The 17,080-nt window shown below is 42.7% G+C and overlaps 1 long non-coding RNA gene across 1 annotated transcript in view; it reads right to left on the bottom strand.

Moving 5' to 3' along the window:
• Window positions 1-550: 550 nt before the first annotated feature.
• Window positions 551-17,080, bottom strand: part of LOC131911876 (uncharacterized) — a 33,706-nt gene continuing 17,176 nt past the window's right edge. The window contains exons 2-3 of the long non-coding RNA XR_009379449.1: window positions 12,969-13,223; window positions 551-1,987 (exon numbers count right to left, since the gene is read on the bottom strand). This is a non-coding gene — a long non-coding RNA (uncharacterized LOC131911876). The remainder of the gene's footprint in view (window positions 1,988-12,968; window positions 13,224-17,080) is intronic.

Below are 17,080 nucleotides of genomic sequence, written 5' to 3'. Positions count from 1 at the left end.
GCAGAACTGAGGCAGAGGCCATGGAGGAGTACTGCTTTCTGTCTTTCTCCCCATGGCTTCCTCATCCACCCCAGGACCACCTGCCCAAAGTGGATCAGACACTCCCACATCACTCATTAATCATGGAAAGGTCCCACAGACTTGATCATGGGCCAGTTTGGTGGAGTTCCTCAACTGAGGCTTCCTCTCCGCAGATGACTCAAGTTTATGCCAAATTGACAAAACCAACCAGCCCATTTGCCTAAAACACTCACCACAGTATTGTGCTTAATCCTTACACCCACGCAAAAAGTGCCTTGTGGTTATCCCAGAGTGAAAACATGGCGTCAGAGAGGGTAGTCACTTGTATAATGTTACAAGTCAGCAAGATGAACACAGTTCATATTTAAATCCATATTTTGCTTCCTGGAGCCAGATTCCTTCTGCATCTCTATGAAAATACTATCCTCATTTTAAAAATTTTATTTCAGAATTTCATGCATTATTTGCAACATTTTCACCCCTTCCTCTTACCATCTAACTTCTTCTATGTCCTCCCAATCTTCCCAGATCCTCTAGAATTCATGGCCTCTTCATCTGTGATTATATCTGCTGTGTATAATATACCATATATAATCTGCTCTGACCAACTAACTGTGCATATTTTATATGCACACATGTATGTTATATTGTCTTCGTTAGGCTTTCCATTGCTGTAAAGAGACACCATGACTAGGACAACTCTTATAAGGAAAACATTTAATTGTGGTGGCAGCTTTTAGTTTCAGAGGTTCAGTCCATTATCATTATGGTGGGGAGCATGGTGGCACCAGGCAGACATGGTGCTGGCTACATCTTCATCTTTCAGGCAACAGGAAGTAGACTGTGTCACTGGGAGGTATCCTGAGCATAGGAAACCTCAAAGTCCACCCCCACAGTGACACACTTCCTCCAACACGGCCAAACCTACTCCAATAAAGCCACACCTCCTCAGTGCCATTCCCTGTGAGCTTATGGGGGCCATTTACATTCAAACTACCACATATATATTCCTTTAAAAACCGCTGAGTGTTATATCAAGCCCTTGGTTAACTAAAACAAGAGTTAAGAGAAATTATTACGATCTACATCCATCAGGGAAATTAGTCTCACTAGTTTATAAAGAATCAGTCAGACTGTGAAAGCTGTACGTAACTCACTGTTTACCTCCTGGTTCTGTTGTGTGTCATCCACCAGCCCCAGTGCTAACATCTAGAAGAGGAGACGTGTTCTTCCCTTGTGTCAGTCAGAGCTTCGTACTGACGGGAGACGTGGATCGTAGTTCTTAAAGCTAACCGCACGGATTCATAAGTCATAAAATGGGGATGAAGAAAAGAGGGAGGAGAGCATGAAGGAGAAATATGCCAGGAAATGGAAGGTGCTGATGACCTCAGTCAATATTTCTTAAGAGTTGGAAAAGTATGGTTTTTAATTCTCCCACAGTTTTATGTCAATGTTTACAAGTGACGGGGGAGGTGCCAGTTTCACGAATTCAAAGGAGGAAATCAGTGTGCCTTTCCTGACAGGAGTCTACTTTCTACCAGAATTCCCTACTCTGAGGACCCCTGGCTGCCAATTACAACCTTGTCTGTAATGCTTGAAAATGGGTTTTCCACACGTGGGCTTTCTCTGACTGATGGCCTGAAGAGATATGGAACCAAGGCCTGTTTACCTTGTTTGCTGGGAGGTCTGTTCCTGGCTTCATTCACCAAGAGACTCCACCAAGTTCCTCATCACACTTCAGGAATCCTCTGCAGCTTGATTAGGCAATGGTGGGTGTGCTGCCTTCTCCAACAAGCTGCCTCCTGGATGCTCAGGGACAACCTCAGCTTCCGGTCCTCCTGTGACACTTGAGGTTCTGTCTCCATAGCCTGCTCTGTTCCTGCTGCCTTTTCACCCATGCTCTGTCTGTTCCTGGTTGCACGTCTGCAATCCAGACTGTGTCTCTCCAGCTTTCGTGGTACCTGTTCTAGAGGTGAGAGCATTTCCTTGGCAGCTACCACTGACCTTGGCCGAGAACAAACAGTGGGGTATGGGCAAGTGCTTTGTCTGAGAGAGAGAGAAAGAAAAAAATCCCACCTAGGCACACCTCTTTTACTTCAGTCCTCTGTTGCATTGGGGTAGAATCAATCTATTCTTATCCCCTTTCTTCTACCCGGGTACACAGAGGTGTTGCTGTGCATCAGCTGACCTGAGTAATACACTAATTATATCCCAATAAATCTAGAAAAATGGATTGAATGCAAAAGAGTTGAATCTTGTTGTTGTTTTTTTTTTTTTTTTTTCCCCAGGTAATCTCATTTGTTGAGGCAATCAGCGTATGGTCTCTCACCCTACAAAGGAAACTTTAGGAATGTCCCACATGGAATGCTTAAAGTGACCTCTACCTTTGGGTTTAGTGTCTTCGAATCTTGCATTTTCTAAGCATGGCGACTCACCTCTGTCTACAGTGGACATACTTCAGCTCTCATATCTATAACAAACCTTCTCCTCCACCACACCCAGGAGCAGGTCCTCATCGCACTATGTGTTCCATGTGGCTAAGACATCTACCACAGTCCAGCTGCTTGTCCCCACCCCAGTCAACTCCTACCATCCTCAATACCAAAAAATGGCTGATTTTTTTGCTGAAGGCTCTTGGTCCTGACCACAAGGGTCACTGGTCCTTAAAGCATCATAAATTGAGAAGATCACAACCACCTGTAGACCCTCTCAATTGGCTGTATCTGTTCTTCCTGACTCCAGCTTGTCCTCTGACACCAGGGCCTTGGGTGAACGTGGTCCTCTAGAGTTATCGTCAAGTTCATCCCATGAAATGGCCAAAGGATTGCACATCCTGGAAAGAAGATCCACTCAGACAGGAAAGTGAAGTGACAGTTGGGAGAGCCAGGGGTCACAGTCAGACTGTGATGCTGTGGGATGTTCTGTATGGCAAATGTGTTGCTAATTAGTCAATAAATAAAACACTGATTGGCCATTGGCTAGGCAGGAAGTGTAGGTGGGACAAGGAGGAGAATAAAGCTGGGAAGTGCAAGGCTGAGTCAGAGAGACACTGCCAGCCGCCATGATGACAAACAGCGTGTGAAGATGCCGGTAAGCCACGAGCCACGTGGCAAGGTATAGATTAATAGAAATGGATTAATTTAAGCTATAAGAACAGTTAGCAAGAAGCCTGCCATGGCCATACAGTTTGTAAGCAATATAAGTCTCTGTGTTTACTTGGTCGGGTCTGAGTGGCTGTGGGACTGGCAGGTGATAGAGATTTGTCCTGACTGTGGGCCAGGCAGGAAAACTCAAGCTACACTGTGACACCTCGTGACCCTAGCCAGGGATGTGACAGGCAGCTGAGAGTCCCTGATAGAAAGTAAGTTACAGACCCAAAGCAGGAACAGAAAGTACCAGGTAGGAGAGAGCTGCCAGCAGCTTCCAGACATGAGGTCACCGTTACAGATCCTGGGAGCAGCTGACAGCTAAAGTTATAGAGAGACATGGGATCAGAGAAGCACCATCCATAAAGAGAAAAAGAGGACAAACACACACTTTATTAGAACAGACAAACGGCTCCCATTGAGAGGACGGGAGGGCCCCAGAAGCAGGAATACAGAAGCAGGTGTAGAACTGGATGTAGAACTCCCAGCTCCTTCTCCAGCACCATGTCTGCCTGCATGCCTCCATGCTCCCCACCATGCTGATAACAGATTAAACCTCTGAAACTGTAAGACAGCCCCAATTAATGCTTTCTTTTATAAGAGTTGCTATGGTCATGGTGTCTTTTCATACCAGTGGAACATTGACTAAGACAAGGGGGTTATGCTCTGGACATTTTATAGGCTCCTGGGCCTCTAGACTTTATCTCCTCTCTGATTGGTCTTGCCTGGTGCCATTTTGCAATAATTGCAATCTCCTGTGGGGAGACAATCCTGGAATCAAGGAGCAGCTTTTATTGAAGGGGTCAATTCCTGTTTTCCAGATCGGTGCAGGTTCCCCTGACCTTTCTGCACCTCCTCACCAGAAATCTCTTAGCCACCATTGATTGGACAAGGCTATTGTCTCTCTCTCTCTACCACCCCTAAAACAGTAGTACTAGCATTCAAAAAGGAGGGAGCTAGCTGGGTGATGGTGGCACACGCCTTTAATCCCAGCATTTAGGAGGCAGAGGCAGGCAGATTTCTGTGAGTTAGAGGCCAGCCTGGTCTACAGAGTGAGATCCAGGACAGGCTCCAAAACTACACAGAGAAACCCTGGAGAGAGAGAGAGAGAGAGAGAGAGAGAGAGAGAGAGAGAGAGAGAGAGAAGAAAGAGAGAGAGAGTGCTTAAAGAAATTGATTATAGGGGGCTAGAGAGATGGCTCAGCAGTTAAGAGCACTGGCTGCTCTTCCAGAGGTACTGAGTTCAGTTCCTAGCAGCCACATGGTGGCTCACAACCATCTATAGTGGGATTTGATGCCCTTTTCTGGCACATGCAGATAGAGCACTCATATACATAAATAAATCTTTTTTAAAAAAGAAATTGATTATAATGTAACTGACTGCAAAACCTCCACAGAAATCTTATCAACTAGTAAACCTCAAAAGCCTAGTACAACTATCACTTCAGAACATCAGTCAATCACTGCTGAGTGTTTGGATAACCCTCTTCAGAAAAGCAAGGAAATGTACTTGGTAACTGATTTTGTTCAACTGGTCCCCCAAAACTAACAATAACCATTTTAAAATGTTTTATAACCTTTAAATATATATTTAATAATATATAATAATATAATAATAATAAACATATAAATGTTAAGCTTCCTGCTTATTCTATTCAGAACATTCTATACTGTGCTATAAGGTAAACACGCAGAGTAAGAGTAGAAAACCAATATCTAGAATAACCTCAGAGTATAAAGTTTTATGTTCTCTAAAGAGACTGATGGTATCAGAATAGCTGGGATCAAAAAGACAACCCATGCTGGAGAGAATGTAGAGAAAAAGAGCCATTGAACACTGCTGATAGGGGTAAAAGTTAGTATAGCTGTGTCGAACATAACAGCATGAAGGTTCTTCAAAACCATCAGAGCTGCTATATGACCCAGCTCTCCCACTACTGTGTGTGCCTTTAATGGAAAGGGCACCTGCACTCCTGTGTTAGCTGTAGGACACTCACAATAGCCCAAAGAAGGACTCAACCTCAGTAGCCATCAACAGGTGAATGGTTGAAAAAAAAAATCAAAATATATCTCCACAGTGGAGTACTGGTCAACCTGGACAAAATAAAGAAATCTTGTTCTTTGCAACTATATAGATGAGCTTGAAGGGCGTTTTGTTAATTGACTAAGTCAGATGCAGAAATACTGCATTCTGCCATCTACATGTGGAATCCAAAATGATTCCATTCATGGAAGCAGGGTAACATGGATGTTACCTAAGGCTGGGGGGTAAGGGAACGAGAGATACTAATCAAAGGGTACAAAGTTTCCCTTTGACAGGAGGAAGAAATTGTGTTGTGGTGTGTGTGTGTGTGTGTGTGTGTGTGTGTGTGTGAGAGAGAGAGAGAGAGAGAGAGAGAGAGAGAGAGAGAGAGGATTAGCTCTAGGCTTCTATTCTTCCTTGCTCCAGCATGCTATTATAGGTGCCTCTCTTGCTTCACCTGGCGTGGAACAAAATAAAATAAAATAAGAAAGAAAGGAAGGAAAAAAGGAAAGAGGAGAGAAGACACATAGAGGTAAAGTTTCTCTTCCTCTGTGGTACTTTTCCTTTACTGCAGTTTAGAGACAAGCAACCTAGACAGAGGGACTATGGGAGAGAAACTGCTAGTGAAGAGTTGCAAGCTTCCCCGTCCTGTCTCCACAGGAGCCTGTAAGGACGTCTGGAGACAACTTGGCCTAAGTGATGGGAGAAGATGCCTAAGGAAACCAGCCCCACAGCATCCAGAAGACACTTTAAGAAACCCTCTCATTAAGTTTGAGGAGTAAAGCCAAGCTTAATTATGCTGAAGAAATGGAGGAAAGTCTTTCATTAGATCTGGTTTCCTTTATTTTTTAAAAATATTTATTTATTTGGTTTTTAAATTTTATTTATTTTTATTTTATGTGCGTTAGTGTTTTGCCTGCATGTATGTCTGTGTATGTCCCCTGGAACTGGAGTTACAGACAGTTGTGAGCAGCCGTGTGGGTGCTGGGAATTGAACCCGGGTTCTCTGGAAGAACAGTCAGTGCTCTTAACTGCTAAGCCAGCTCTCCAGCCCCCTGGTTTCCTTTTAAACACACACTTTCTTATCCCCAAAGCAAGGTCTTCATAATACTGTTTGGGTTTATCTGCACTCTGCCAGGATCCTGACCTTATTTGAGGCTATATGTGTTTGTGTTCAATAGTACCATATTTCTAGTTAGGAAACAAGCATTTGTTTACAAACTCATGTACTATAGGCATTAAAACTTCTGAAGGTTAAATCTACAAGCATAAGTATTTAAAATGATGCTGAAGTTCAAACCTAGTCACTTTAATAGTTTTGGTTGTTGTACTGAAATCATTTTAGGTATATTATCTACTCAGGTTTCCTTTTCCTTCATGATAACATGCAATTCAATATGCAGTAATCCTGGGAATTCCCATTGCCAATATCAAGCACTGTATTCCAAATCTTTTCAGTAGAAGACAAGCAAGTAGGTGGATGCTGGGAATTTCAAAACCATGTGAAGTATCAGACCAAATAAAAAAAGCCATCAAAGATAATTTTGTTAGTATTCCTCCACTGTGACAAAAACACTTGAGAAGGTCAACTCAAACAAAGGAAGGATCACTCTGGCCACGGTTGCAGAGGTTTGGGTAGCGATCACTCGGTGGACCTGTGACAAGGTTATGGCATTGAAGGTATAGCAGCAAAGCAGCTCTCCTCAGGGGGCCAGAAGCACAGAACAAGATAAAAGGGTCTGAGAACAATATATACTCTTCCAAGACATGCTTCTGTGGCCTTTCTTCAAGTAGGTCCCACCACCGAAAAGTCTGTTGAGCTATGAGTTCATCAATGGGTTAGTCCAGATCACAGTCGTTGTCGTCGTGGTCTTCTCAATTAATGCCTTCCACACAGGAGTCCTTTGGGGGCATACTCCATCTCCAAGCCATGGCAACCATTAAGATGAGAAGTAGATGAGAGTGGGTGAAATAAGGAAATCTTCAAGTCAACTTCCTAGACTCTTCGTGTTCTATGTATAAAACAACCTTACTCACCAACTCTGTTTCCATCTAGAAAAAGATGAATCACCTTTTAGAAAATGTGTAGACACATAGTCACTCCCAGATGTGTATGATTGACTCCACCAGTGCCTGCCTGTGCCGCAGAAATTATTGTCTCATAGAAAGTGGTAAAGTGACTAGTGAGACCGATTTCAGATGGCCAGCTAATAAACTACTGCAGCCCACATGCATTCCTGTCTTCCTCCTTTTCTGTTCTGAATTATTCAAAGCAGCATCCTCCACAGTTTGAATACAGCCCACGTGTTAAATTAAGTTCACAAAAATTATGTATTCCAGGTGCCAATTTCTCCTTAATAGAAATAGTTCCATAAACCAATAATGTCACCATCAAACACTATTGGAGCTCAGTAAGAGAGTATTTCTCAAGCCTCATTTTATCCCAGAGAAATTCGTCTTTGCACAGAATATCATGCAAATATTTATTTGCAAAGAATTCTAAGCATTTATCTCAAAAGCCACATTCATAAACAAACTAGTGGGGTGGTTTTAAAAGGCTTCCCACCCAACTGGTGGTTCTTTCATGTTGCTTTAGTTACTTTTGCAGAAATATATTGTGGGCAAAGTTCTATGTGAGTCTGGGCTGGATTAGGAAAAGTAAAGATGAGTGTTATTAAAATATACTCATATCAGTTCTTTTAATAGCTAAACGTCCTCTTATAGGGACAAGTTTTTTTTGTTTTTGTTTTTAGAAAAACAAATGAAGATAATAGGAGAAGGAGAAAGTTTAACCATAAGACCAGACTGGCAACCTAGACCTTCACGTTCAGCCTTCTCTGAATGGTTGAGGACATTTGTAGGTTCAATTCTGATTTATGGGCCAAAGGAAGACGTCCCGGGTCTTCCTCTATCAGTCCCTACTTTACTCCTTTGAGACAAGGTCTTCACTGAGCCCGAAGATCTCTATTTCTGCTACTCTGGCTGGACAACTAGTTTCCAGGATCTATCTGTCTCCATCCAAACCCTGGGGTTGCAGGTACAAGGATGCTTGCCCCACTTTTAACTGCGTGCTAAGGGTTCAAACTCGGTTTAAAGAAAGAGGATATTTCTATGGCAATTTGTTTCTACCTCAATATTTAATATGCACCTCTGAGTTAATACACACACAGCTAAATTCACATTTCCACTCCCCATCATGGTCCCTGGCTGTGCTCTCTTGTTAGCTAAAGGTGACTCTGATTGCATTTGCTCAGCCTACAGGACCTACTGTTTTTCTTTCATTTTTCGAATCTAACAGTAAATCCCACTGGCTCTCCCTCCAAAGTACACCCAGAGACTCATTTCTTTCTGCTACCCATGTAGCCCTAGGCTGGTCCACCATGTCTCTCAGGTGGAATACAGCAAGGTCCTCCATCCCCAGACCTCCACTTTTATTTTGCCTCTCTACAGCCTACTCTCAGGACAGTGCCACAAGCAGTTCTGATAAAATGTGGGTTCAAATCCCGCCAATCCTCTGCTCTAAATCCTCTGATGGCTCCACATCTAGTGCAAGATTAGTTTAAGACTTCATCGTGGCTTCTCAGACTCCTGTGACCACTCTCGGACTCCTGTCTCCGTGACGTCACCACCCTTCTAGTTCACTCTGCTGCAGCCACAGTGGCCCTGCACTCTCTTTTCATTAACTAGGCATGCCTTCAACTTCATGTGGAAGTTCAGGTCCTCTTCTCTGCCTTGAGAGCCTCCCTCTGTTCACTCAGAGATAATTGGTATAGGCTTTTCAAATCCTGGCTTTTACTTGTTTATTAATGGGCCCCTTACTATCCGATTTTGCATCACAAAACTCCAGATCCCACCCCCACTAAATATACAAATTCACCATTGCTATTCCCTTTAATTAACATTGCTTTAATGTGTTCTTTTATTTCCCCCATAATGCTTATTTCAATTTATCCAACCTTCATTATTATTGTTGGTTATTTGGCGGTGCTCTTACCCTGCGAGGAAATGTCATGAAACACGACAGAATCCACTAACAAGAGTTTTATTAAGATAAAGGAGAGAGACAGGTGTGCACAGGCCTGTGGAAAACACACGTGAGTAAAGAGATGGAGCCGGGAATATGGTGCCGGCTTATAAAGGCTGGGCCGCACCTGCGCACACAGGCCCATGTGGCTATTCCACTCATGTGCGTAGATCACATGATTGCTCTGTACGCTTTACGCAAACACGCAAAGCCACAGGGTCCTGGTCACGCGAGATGTTTTGACCCGGAAATGGCTAGGCGGAAGTGCCTAGGTCCACCAGGCATTTGCAACCATGCCCAACCATGGGGGCGTGTTGTGAATCCATATCAATTATGTATTCTGATGGCCTGGATTTTGCTAAACCATGGTGTTTTTGCTTGTCTCTTTGGTTTTTCAGACATCTGGCATAGGGTGAGTGCTCAGTGAAACCCTGTTCAGTGAAGGAATGTGTGAAAAACAGATGTGCTGTCTACTCTTAAGAAAGTTGCAGTCCACAGTGAAAGCCACAGCTTTGAGCTTGGCATCTCTACAAGTCTAGAGGACAGTGAAGGTGTTAGAGGAAACCCCTTGGTGGAGTAGGCAGCTTGACCCGGCAGCTTGACCCCTGCCACCTTCCGTGGACCTGTGTCTACTGGACCACTGCTCCAGGAAGGAACTAGTCCTTCAAGTCGGGATACTTCATTGTAAGCCTTTCTGTATTTTCCTCCCGACATGTGTGCATTATTAATAAAGTCGCATTCCAATGTTCCTGCTTGCATTTAGTTGTGCCTGAAGATTTATCAGAAGCAATGTATTTAGGATCTGTCCCCGGTGAGGATGGAGCACTCCCCGAGGTCAGTGTGTGGACAAGTTGCAGGTGAAAAGAACACTCCTGAGAGGGCTGTGGGGCAGAAGGCAGGTGCTCTACCCTACTCCAGGGGCCACTCGGGGTTCGGTTGCCTTGAGTTTTCCCAGGGTTTCCTTTAGATCGTACTCTGTGAGCAGACACTCATCTCAATCTGCTCTGCCCTCCAGTAAGGCTGCTTTCTATTCATCACATCCCTAGTCTTGTTGGAACTTCTGCTTCTCAGAGAAGGTGTGGTCTCTTTTCTCTTCTTATATACCTAACTATGTGTTCAACCTTTATTCCTCTAAAGGACCAAGGAAATAAGCTATTTTTCCTCCCAATTAATTAGCAGGGCTCACGGTACTACACTGTGGACTTAGTTGAGACAAGAACCCAGATTTAATATCATTGACATCATCTAATATCATTTCCCTTAAATGTCTAAACTTGAACTTCCTTGAAGAGTAATTCAGTGGTGGCTTACTCTAGAACTGCACTTGGTCGAGTCCAAAACCACATAGACAGAGATGCCCAGAGACAGCCACTGGCACCACATCAACCCACTCTTGTTTCTTCCGTTTTCTTACTGTGTCTCTTCCAGTGCTATTGGGAAAGGAAGAGGTCCTGTTCCAGCAGCAAATGAAAGTTCTACCAAGCCAAGCCTTCATAATTTATATTATTTCAAAAGTTGTTTCAGTAAATCAGTGCTCAAGGTTTGGGAATAAAAAACACCTGTTATGGTTTGGAGTTGAAATGTCTCCTAAAAGTTTGAGTGTTGAAGGTTTGTTCCCTAGCGGATAGCGCTTCTGTGGAATGTTGGGGCCTAGTTGGAGAGAGAATAACACATGGAGGCATGCCCTTCAACAGTAGATTGTGTGTTGGAGAGAGAAGAGCACGTGGAGGCATGCCCTTCAACAGTAGATTGTGTGTTGGAGAGAGAAGAGCACGTGGAGGCATGCCCTTCAACAGTAGATTGTGTGTTGGCCCTTCTGCTCTCTAGCCTGGAAATGGGCAGCTTCCCCTGCCCTGATCATCTGCTACCATGTTCTGTCTCACCATAGTCCCAAGAGCAATGGGGCCAAGGGACCAGAGACAGACTTCCAAAGTCACGAGTCAAAATAAGTCCTTCCTCCCCAGAAGTCGATTGTCACAGGTGTTTTGTCACAGTGATGGGACGCTAACATAATCTCAATAATTTTTATGTTGGTTACATAGTAAAATAACAATGATTTGGTTATATATGATTGCATAATATATTATTAGTAAAAAACTTTTTCAGTACATTAAATCCTAAATTTTCTTTTTTAGTCATTTTATGTGTGTGTGCTATGATTGCTTCACCAATTTGCTAAAAGCAGTGAGCAAATGAATAACATACATATGTAGAATTGAAAAAGAAATAATCTATTAGTGTTATAAGCCATTGGCTGATACAGATTTTTAAGTTCTTTTAAATTTTATTTATATGTCTGTGTGTATGTGTGTGTACATGTGTGTGTGTACGTGTGTGTGTGTGCACGAGTACGCACACATACACATGAGTGTTGATGACGTGGGGTGGATGCATGCACACCACGGCGTGTATGTAGAAGTCAGAGGAAAACTTGATGGAGTTGGTTCTCTCTTTCTACCTCGCCATGGGTTCTAGGGTTTAAACTCAAACCATCAGGCTTATTTGGCAAATGCCCTTATACCAGAAGAGCCATCTCAGCAACTAGAGATTTTTATCCTCTGAAATTTAAATCTCTGAGTAGGAACCTTAACCATTCATACTATAACATTACCCTTTCTAGTAGATTGACTTAAAACTTCATTTAATATAAAATTAATAACTCAGACTTTTAAGTTATAGTCCATATAAAATAGCAATGGTGATATATATTTTTTTCAAGACAGAGTTTCTCTGTGTAGCCCTAGCTGTCCTGGAACTTGCTCTGTAGATCAGGCTGGCCTCAAACTCACAGAGATCCGCCTACCTCTGCCTTTCGAGTGCCAGAATTAAAGGTGTGTGCCACCACCGCCCAGTGCTACAATAGTATTTATGTCTTATTGAAAGTTATCCATGGTGCCTGGTGCTTGCTTGTTAAAGTCAGTAAGGCACTATTCATGAAGGGCTTCTGTGGCAGAGTTTTTGCACTGGGGCCGAGAGACCAAGCTCAACTCTAAATACAAAGACAAGTGAGGATTTACGTCCAAGCAACAATATGGAGAGAAACATCAAGGCTGGAGGTATTTTCCCAGCTGCAAATCAACAACGTTCTTGTTGACAAGCTACGGAGGCTAAGGAGCCCTGACCAAATAAAGAGAGCAACAGGTACCAAGGGTGATCATGTCCTGAGCTAGTGAGAGGCATGGTAAGACTGGACAGTGTGGCCCAGTGACAGAGCTCAAGGCTAGACACAGGAAGACCTCACAGAGCCTGGCTCAGGTTAGCACAAGAGTCTGACAGCCTAGATAACAGCAGCAGTATTGCTGTGCCCTGTCCTAGCCGATCAACCTTGTACTACACCTGGTTGTCAATATACTATATCTCCATTATCAACATGGATTAGACCTAGCTCTTCCAAAGTGCCCTCAAATCAAGTTAATTTTAATTCACTGGGAGGTTCTTGAGATTTTTAGATAGAGGTGAAATCAGTGCTTTTGTTCATGTGTAAGTGACTTTCTTCTCATCTAAAATTTTAAGAATTTGCCCCTTCTGAATAGATAAGACAGAAGAAGGAATAAGGGACTACTCTGAGACAGGCCTTGGGGCACAGACCTGTAAACCTAGCACTCCAGAGGCTAATGAAGGAAGACTCCGAGTTCCAGGACTTCTTGAGTGACTAAAGGCAGCCTCAGCCTCTCACCAGGACCCTGCCTCAAAATACAAAGTGAAAAGGGGGCGGAGTGGGTCTGGAAATGCAGCTTCATGGTAGAAGCCTTACCTAACATATGCAAAGCCCCAGGTTCAGTCTCTAGTATCTCATAGTTTTAAAAAGAAATGTTGACTCAGGGCTTTTCTCCTTTTCTCCATAATCCCTGCACAAAGATCCCTCTTGGTCTTCTGTTTCTGAGGAGATGAAGGTTTAGTAGTCTATGACCTGACTTTGCTCTTGACTTCGGGGTCGCTCCAAGCAACTTTCTCATCAGACACGCCCTACAATTTGCAATGCGGTGGAGGTACTCTGAGCTGCAGGAGGCTAGAAAGGGATGAAGAGGGAGCTAATAAGAGTAATATTACTTATACTATTATAATAATATATTATTATAAATAGTAATATTTATAATAGCTACTATTACTTTAATGCCTATCAAGTTTATTTGTTAAGCAACCTTAAATGTGTAACTCAAAGTACATGCATGTGTGTGTGTGTAAACATATCCTACAGAGTTGCGATTCGTCATGAAATTTCCTTTCCTGCGTGCTCATATGGTGAACACCTGATGCTCAGCTAGTGGGGTCTACACTGGAGGATTATGGAAACTGTAGACAGTGAACCCAGAGAGAGGACACAGATCATTATAGCAGGACTATAAAGACTGAATCTGACCCCTAGGCACTTCCTCACTTGCCAGGAGACCTGCTTCAGCAGGGGATTCAGGTCCCAAAGAGGACGGTGTAGTGGGGAGTGGGGGAAACTGGATTGGATGGTGAATCAGGCTGGCTGCCAGCAGCCTTTAATTGAGAGAAGATTACAACTTTCATGCTGTATAGTTGCACATAGGATTAATATAAAATTTCAGAGTTTACGAAACATTTAAATTACAAAGTATTCAAATTCAGGACATCTTTAGTTTATAAAATATTTTATTATTAAAATACAATCTTGATAGCTAGGTTGCTTTAATAGCAGCAAGGTCCTAACTCCTATCTTCTAAGGCTTCAGCTGCCTTCTCAATTCTCTTCACATGTAAAATTCAGGCCACAGGCCTCTCTTTCCTAAGAGCTACTTCTGGGTCTAGATATAGTTTACCTTGCTAAAGAATCCACAAAAAGAGACAAATTCACAAAAACAGATTTCAGTGTAACTTTTTACTATTTCTTTATTCAAAATAACTCGCTTTACAATGACTGCTCTCAATCAACCACCTGTGTCTTACGGTGAATGATTGAATTAAAAAAAGATTAAAGTTTATATAAGGTCAGAGGCTATGAAAGCTGAAGTTGTGAGGATCTAAAAAAATGTTTTAGGTCTAAGAAGGTGTTTTAAGGTGTGTATAATGGTCTGAAGACATGAAGAAAGTAACTTAAAGTGTGTAAATGCAAGCTACACAGGTCTGAAGACAGGAAAACTTGAACTGTGAGGGTCTGAGAATGTTCTGAGGTATGTAGATACAACTTGTGAAGGTATAAAAAGATGGCGTAAGGTGTTGTATGATGTTTTGTTTGTGTTCTGACAAATAAAGCATGCCTGGCAATCAGAGGGCAGAGCTAGCCACTAGTAACCAGAGACCAGGCAGTGGTGGCACACACCTTTAATCTCAGCACTTGGGAAGAGGAAGCAGGAAGATCCGAGTTCAAGGCCACCCTGAGCTACGTAAGATTGAACCAGTCTAAAAGAGAAAAGAGCTATGAGGTGGCGGTGCACATCTTTAATCCCAGCACTAGGGAGGTGGAGACAGGATCTCAGACCCATTTGGTCTGAGATTTTGTAGACGTAAGAAGTCTCTGGTGGCTGGCTACTCTGCTTCTCTGATCTTTCAGTTTTCACCCTGATATCTGACTCGGGGTTTTTATTGTTAGGACTAATTAGGATCATGCTTCATTAAGGTATTTGAAAAATGGTCCAGATTTTTCCCTCACCATGCTATTGTTACAGTGAGACTTCAAAAATTCAGAGTTTTAACATTAATCAATACAGTTCTGATAAGTTATTAATCTAGCTCTGGTAAACACTGTTATTGCCATAGTCACAAACTCAAAATTTTAAATTCCCTTTGGTTGTCCTCTAAGGATATACATGGAGGTGCTTCTCATAGGACTAAAGACATCTCTGTCCAATCTACGTTTGGCTCTCTGGACAGAGGAAAACATGTTAATACTTTTTAACCCACAGCTCTAGCTTTTGCTAGGATTCAAAAGCTTGAATCTACTTCAGGTGTTTTACAGACACCAGTTACCTGACTTTTCTACAATGTAAATTTCAATACCAATTACAAACAATGGTAATGCTAACATAGCTGGAACATTTTGTGAACTTAAAAAGGTTCTTGTAAGCTTCAGGGAATCAAGTTGAATCCACCTCTCAAATGGACTCCAGATTAAGTACTGTCAATCAATAGCCTGTTTTCCTACCTGTCTGTTCCTCACAGGTGGGAACTTTCCCCTTTTTCCTGGTCTTGGGACTCCCACCCCCAGTTGCTAGGACCATTGACCATTGTCAGGGTCAATGCTAGCTTCCTCAACCCCTGATCTCAAGCCACACCCCACCTCACATAGTTCCTATGTGCAACTATACAGTATAAAAGGTATAATCTCTCATTTGAAGGCTGTTGGCAGCCAACCTACCTGATTCACCCTCAGATGGTGTTCAGCTGTCCCCCTCCCCTCCACAGGTCTCTAGCACTCATCCACTCACTCACTCACTCACTCACTATGCATCTTGTCAGGAAATGAACAGCTTCCTTCAAAACATCCTATCATCTGGATGATGTGTTGTCTCATCGTGGGCCCAAAACCACCAGAGCTAAGGACTGTGCCCTGAAGTCTCTGAGGCCTTGAGAAAGAGCAAGCCCTTCTTCCTTTAAGTTATTTGTGGCAGAAATTTTGTCAGAGTCACAAGATAAGTAACCCAAGAGTTTACTCAACAAGTATTTAGGAAGTTGTCCCCTTCTATATCAAACATACTATAAATACTCTTCACCTACCAAATTAGTTTTATTGTACAGTGAACACTGGAAACACCTTGAATGTGAAATATTAAAACTACACTGAGGAGGCTTTACCCAACTAAGCTTTGGACAACTTCCAGGTCTAATCTATTCAAGAGCAAATTTTAAATCCAGGACAATGACACTTTCAAAACCCCATCAGTCATACATCGCTGCTAGTGAGTTGTAAAAGGCGGGAGCTGTAGCCCAGAGACAAGCAGACCACACAGCTTCAACGTCAAAGCAGACCTTGGCTAGAGGAAGTAGTCATCTACCTTGAGCTCCAGTTTTCCTTCTGCTGAAAGTTCTGTGGGTGGTTTTGAGGAAAGGTCATTTCTATTTTGTTTTAGCAAGACAAAAATGTTCTAATTAGGCCTGGGAGCCAAAGATTTTCACCAAAAGGGATATGATGAAGCCATTTCCATGCTCGCTAGACAGAGATCACAGTTTATAGCTGAGACACAGACAGTAACCAAATGAATTCAAACCACCCAAGGTCACTTTGCAACGCCTTTGGGTAGAGATAAAGCTAGGCAACCCTCAAACATGCTCCGGAGTAAGGTCCCTGCTGAAGTCCGGATCACTCTTTCCAGAAAGACAGCTGAACCAAATTGCTATTTGTTAACTGGATCACATTAAGTTGTTTTTCAGAACGTCAAAAAGAAATTAAATTTTTCTTCTTGCATGTATTTTTTCCAGTTCCTTTTTAAAACAAAATGTTCATTTTGGGGCCATGATAGCTAAAATAGAAATGTCTTTGGCACCAAGTTAGCTTTCTAGCCTGTAGGCAAAACATCAAATTGTTAAATTGGAGTGGACCAGAAAAATGGATGATAAAACTGTCCCATGAAACTTCAGTTAATAGCAACCATTTGTCCCATGACTGCTGTGGGATGTATGGCAAATGTGTTGCTGATTAATCAATAAAACACTGATTGGCCGTTGGCTAGGCAGGAAGTATAGGCGGGGCAAGGAGGAGAATAAAGCTGGGAAGTGGAAGGCTGAGTCAGAGAGACACTGCCAGCTGCCACCATGACAAGCTGCATGTGAAGATCCTGGTAAGCCACGAGCCATGTGGCAAGGGATAGATTTATGGAAATGAATTAATTTAAACTGTAAGAACAGTTAGCAAGAAGCCTGCCACAGCCATACAGTTTGTAACCAATATAAGTCTCTGTGTTTACTT

Source organism: Peromyscus eremicus, chromosome 5 (genome assembly GCF_949786415.1).
Source record: "Peromyscus eremicus chromosome 5, PerEre_H2_v1, whole genome shotgun sequence".
Classification (NCBI taxonomy): Eukaryota; Metazoa; Chordata; class Mammalia; order Rodentia; family Cricetidae; genus Peromyscus; species Peromyscus eremicus.
Note: the sequence above shows the minus strand (reverse complement) of the source record. Positions and strands in the feature narration are given on the sequence as shown.